Genomic DNA, 6000 nt, shown 5'->3' with positions numbered 1-6000 from the left:
GGGGGCCAGTGACTGCTCCAGCCATCCTGGGACCACTGCTGGGAGCCACTGAGCTGCAGTTGCTCTGGCTGCCCCAGGATCGCTGCTCAGGCAGTCCTCAGGGTCAACTGCATCAGCTGCTACTTGAACAATCCCTGGGACCCGTTGCCCAGGGCTGCCAGAGCAGTAGCTGGTGCGGCTGGGCCCAGGGCTGGGACCACTCCAGCAGCGGCTGGTGAGGCTGGCTGTGGGGCCACCCAAGTGGCTGGCTGTAGAGCCACTCCAGCATCGGCCGGTGCGGCTGTCCCCAGGGCCACCTGAGCAGCTGGCCCCAGGATCAGCCACACTGGCTGCTGCAGAAGTCACAGAGGTTGCAGGAAGTAACGGAATCCATGACATCCATGACAAACACGGTGCCCTAATCATGATAGCTAGATTGCAGACGCCACCTGGCAAAGCCATTGGATCAGCTTCAAAACAAGTGTCAGCTACAGAAACATACCGTAACAAGTTACCTTGATTGTTCATTTGTATCTAGGCCATACCTAAACAGCGACGGCAATTAATTGGTCTGAGTCATTTTTATTTTGTGTCACCTGAGTTACTACAATGCCAGGCAATGAGTGTAGTTTCTGACACTGTAAAACCTATCCCATCTGAATCAGGGCCACAATTTTGCCACCGGTATGCACAGGAAATAGTACCAAAAACTCCACTCATTGGTGAGACCAGTGGGAACTGAGATCAAGCCAACTGGTGTGTCTTGTTAGCCAGAACTCTCTAACCAGGAGCTCTTGTCATTTTGAATGTAATACTAAGGGATTTGCAACCATACCTTTCAGAGATCAGGATATAAGCCCACTAGGACTGCACACTTCTCTTTTTACAAGCAAAATGAAAAATAAAATCCAAAGGAGGTGGGGGTAAGGAGGCAGGAGAGGGGAGTGGCTCTGTCAATGGAGCTGCAGCCTGGTGTGAAGGGAAAGGTGTAGCAGAACTGTACAATGAAGAAAAAAAAAGGGATACCGTCTTGGTTCCCCCTTCCACCTGAGCACCCCTTTGCTGCTGGGTGCAATAATGCCAGAGTCACCACTTCCATTTCCTCTTTTAGGCTCCTTAAAGACTCCACCACGAGGTCTTCTGTCTGATATTACCCCATGTGGAGTCAGTTTATTATCCCGCATAGCACAAATATGAGCCCCAGGAGGATACAGGATGGGTTGAAGAGGATTACAAGGGAGAATAGGAATGGAAAGAACTTGCAGCCAGAGGGAACAGGGGATAGACTGGAGAATAGCACTGTCATCAGGAAAAGGCAGGTCTATGTGATTGGGGACTCTTTACTGAGAAGAATAGACAGGCCTGTAACCAGAACTGATCCAGACAATAGAAGGGTATGCTGTCTTCCAGGTGCTAAGATACAGGATGTAGACCTGAGGTTGAAAAGGATCCTAAAGGGAGCAGGAAAGAATCCCCTAATTATCCTCCATGTGGGAACAAATGATACGGCTAGATTCTCGCTGGAAAGTATTAAGGGAGACTATGCTAGGCTGGGGAAGACAGTTAAGGAAATCGAGGCTCAGGAAATCTTTAGTGGGATTCTGCCTGTTCCTAGAGAAGGGCAATAAAGGTGTGACAGATTATGACTATCAACAGATGGCTTAGGCAGTGGTGCTATAAGGAGGGCTTTGGGATGTATGGCCACTGGGAGGCATTCATGGACAGAAGACAGTTCTCTGGGAATGGACTTCATCTGAGGAGGGAAGGAAATAGACTTCTAGGATGGAGGCTGGCACAACTGATTAAGAGAGCTTTAAACTAGGAATTTGGGGAAGATGGTTGGGAGATGTCCAGGTAATCTCCATGCCAGTTCTCTGGGAATGGACTTCATCTGAGGAGGGAAGGAAATAGACTTCTAGGATGGAGGCTGGCACAACTGATTAAGAGAGCTTTAAACTAGGAATTTGGGGAAGATGGTTGGGAGATGTCCAGGTAATCTCCATGCCAGATTTTAGCATTGAGAGGGAAGAAAACGAAGTAAGAGAGGATACAGCCATGGGTAGGAGAATGTATATAAGGAGGAAGGGTAGTGTGGATACCAGTCTAATAGGTTATACTGGCTGTAGAATGACCATGCCTAACAGGGTACAGAATGTGAGCGAGGCCAAACAGCAAAAATTAAGATGTTTGTACACCAGTGCGAGGAGCCTAGGTAACAAAATGGAGGAACTAGAGCTACTGGTGCAGGAAGTGAAACCAGAGATTATAGGGATGACAGAAACATGGTGGAATAGTAGTCATGACTGGACTACAGGTATTGAAGGGTATGTGCTGTTTAGGAAAGACCGAAATAAAAGTAAAGGTGGTGGAGTAGCATTGTATATCGATGAGGTAGACTGTAAAGAAATAAGAAGCAATAGAATGGATAAGACAGAGTTCAACTGGGCAAAAATTACATTGGGGAAGAAAACTAGTAGAGCCTCCCCTGGGATAGCGCTTGGGGTGTGCTATAGACTGCCAGGATCTAATTTGGATATGGATAGAGCCCTTTTTAACATTTTTAATAAAGTAAATACTAATGAAAACTGTGTGATCATGGGAGATTTTAACTTCCCAGATATAGACTGGAGGACAAGTGCTAGTAACAATAATAGGGCTTAGATTTTCCTAGATGCGATACCTGATGGATTCCTTCATCAAGTAGTTGCTGAACTGACTAGAGGGGATGCCATTTTAGATTTGGTTTTGGTGAGTAGTGAGGACCTCATAGAAGAAATGGTCGTAGGGGATAATCTTGGTTCCAGTGATCATGAGCTAATTCAGTTCAAACTGAACGGAAGGATTAACAAAAATAAATCTGCAACTAGGGTTTTTGATTTCAAAAGAGCTGACTTTCAAAAATTAATGAAATTAGTTAGGGAGGTGGATTGGGCTGAAGAACTTATGGATCTAAAGACAGAGGAGGCCTGGGATTACTTTAAATCAAAGCTGCAGTAACTATCGGAAGCCTGCATCCCAAGAAAGGGGAAAAAATTCATAGGCAGGAGTTGTAGACCAAGCTGGATAAGCAAGCATCTCAGAGAGGTGATTAAGAAAAAGCAGAAAGCACACAGGGAGTGGAAGATGGGAGGGATCAGCAAGGAAAGATACTTATTGAGGTCAGAACATGAACATTCCTTAAGAAGGATGAATTCAAACTGGAACAGGTACAGAGAAGGGCTACTAGGATGATCCGAGGAATGAAAAACTTGTCTTATGAAAGGAGAATCAAGGAGCTTGGCTTGTTTAGCCTAACTAAAAGAAGGTTGAGGGGAGATATGATTGCTCTTTATAAATATGTCAGAGGGATAAATATCGGCGAGGGAGAGGAATTATTTAAGCTCAGTACCAATGTGGACTCAAGAACAAATGGATATAAACTGGTCACTGGGAAGTTTAAACTTGAAATTAGATGAAGGTTTCTAACCATCAGAGGAGTGAAATATTGGAATAGCCTTCCAAGGGAAGCAGTGGGAGCGAAAGATCTATCTGGCTTTAAGATTAAACTCGATAAGTTTATGGAGGAGATGATATGGTGGGATAACATGATTGGTAATTAATTGATCTTTAAATATTCATGGTAAATAGACCTAATGGCTTGTGATGGGATGTTAGATGGGGTGGAATCTGAGTTACCCAGGAAAGAATTTTGTGTAGTATCTGGCTGGTGAATCTTGCCCATATACTCAGGGTTTAGCTGGGTAAAGTCTTCGAACTGATCAGCAAGTGGGACACCAGCAACCACTTCCTCACCAGGGGCAGCTTCACCCGTTTCGCCGACTGGCAGTTCATCCACCGCGCCCGGCTCAACTGCATCCCGCTCAACGGAGCCGTCCACCACGGGAACCGAGACAAGTGTTGCAGGAAGTGCGGCTACTCCAATGAGACCCTGCCCCACGTCCTATGCAGCTGCAAGCCCCACTCCAGAGCCTGGCAGCTGCGCCACAATGCCATCCAGAACCGCCTGGTGAAAGCCATCGTACCGCGCCTGGGGGAAGTCGCCGTGAACTCCACCATCCCCGGGACGGACAGCCAGTTGTGACCTGACGTGGTAATCACCGACGAGGACCAGAAAAAGATCATCCTCATCGACATCACGGTCGCCTTTGAGAACAGGACCCAGGCCTTCCGCGAATCCCGAGCTCATAAGCTGGAAAAATATGCCCCCCTGGCCGATACCCTGAGAGCGAAGGGCTACGAGGTGCAGATGGATGCCCTGATTGTCGGAGCCCTGGACACTTGGGGCCCCTGCATTGAGCGTGTGCTGCGGACCTGCGGGATCGGTCGACGGTACACACGGCTCATGCGGCACCTCATGGTCTCAGACACAATCCGATGGTCCAGGGACATCTATATCGAACACATCACCGGCCATCGACAATATCAGGAGGTGTGAGCCAGTACGACATCATGCATCAACTATGGGAAAGGGACTGAGAGACTTTTTTCCATTGGACCATATGAACTGGAACCATAAACTCACTGAACATTAAAGCCCACTAAATGAGGGTAGATCCATCCTCATCATCGTATCCGCTCATTATACTCCACAATTAACATAGCCATTATATGGACAAACATACCCCCATATCTCAATGTCTGTACTTTGATCCGTTAAACTTTTACCCTCAATCGGGGAGATTACAGATTATGTATTCCTTACGCCACCCGCTCCTAAACTGAATTTTGCACCCTTTGATAGTCTGTACCTTATTCCCTGATAACCAGAATCTTCTATGCCTAACCTCTGTGCCGTTTTCTTTTTACTTCAACATTATCTTAATAAAATTATTAAATCTGGCTAGTGAATCTTGCCCATATGCTCAGGGTTTAGCTGATTGCCATATTTGGGGTCGGGAAGGAATTTTCCTCCAAAGCAGATTGGAAGAGGCCCTGGAGGTTTTTCACCTTCCTCTATAGCACGGGGCATGGGTCACTTGCTGGAGGATTCTCTGCTCCTTGAAGTCTTTAAACCACGATTTGAGGACTTCAATAGCTCAGACATAGGTGAGAGGTTTTTCACAGGAGTGGGTGGGTAAGATTCTGTGGCCTGTGTTGTGCAGGAAGTCGGATTAGATGATCATAATGGTCCCTTCTGACCTTAGTATCTATGAATCTATCAATCTATAAAGTAGTCCTTAAACCCCCAAAACATGGTCCAATTACCCCCCACACAGTGCACATCTTCCATAAAAATCCTAAATCACAGTCCAAAGACACACCACAGGCCACAGCTCTGGCATCTTCTGCCACATCTGGGCTTTCCTCTGGTCCCCACTTGCTCTTTCATCAAAAACAGCCACCCCCAGCTCTTTCAGCTCAAGTCCTTCCCAGGCTTCTTCCCGGTATCCAAGCCTCTGACTGGGAAAAGTCAGCAAGCTAGCATCTCTGTACCCTCAGTCCTTTTCAGCCTCTTGGCACTGGCTCTTCTGCTCAGGAAAGTCACCAGGCTAGCACGTCCACTGTTCTCCTAGCCCTAAGCCCTCTTCAGCCTCCCCGCCCTGGCTTTCTGACTCAGGCAGATCTACAAACTCACCCTTCTGCTGCCCTCACCTTTCCCAGGGAAGTCCTGAAATTCCCTCCAAGGACTTCTTCCTCAGTCATAGCTATCTTTCTCTCATTTATCAGCCCTACCACCTCACCCTCTTAATCAGGTCAACCTGGGACATCCTTGGGTGTCACAGGGGAGCTGGACCCATTTCGCTTAAAGGGGCCAGCCAATCTGTGACATTCAATAATATTGCAAATCTGAAGCTTGCACCACTCACATCTCTTTAAGCCTTGAGTACACTAGGAAAGTCAGTAGTGCTAAATTGCTTTAAGTGAGATGAGAATCAGGCCCATCACCAGCAATTTTTCACATTTTGCATTAGTTATCCAAAGTGGCCTGATATCCTGCAATTTTTATGATCTGTTTCTGTTAATCACAGCAGGGTACACTGTGACTTCACCATCATTCTTCATTGACAGGCCTTCTCAGGA

Source organism: Dermochelys coriacea, chromosome 11 (genome assembly GCF_009764565.3).
Source record: "Dermochelys coriacea isolate rDerCor1 chromosome 11, rDerCor1.pri.v4, whole genome shotgun sequence".
In the NCBI taxonomy this organism is placed as follows: Eukaryota; Metazoa; Chordata; order Testudines; family Dermochelyidae; genus Dermochelys; species Dermochelys coriacea.
The sequence above is the reverse complement of the archived record's forward strand: the minus strand, read 5'-3'. Positions refer to the sequence as shown.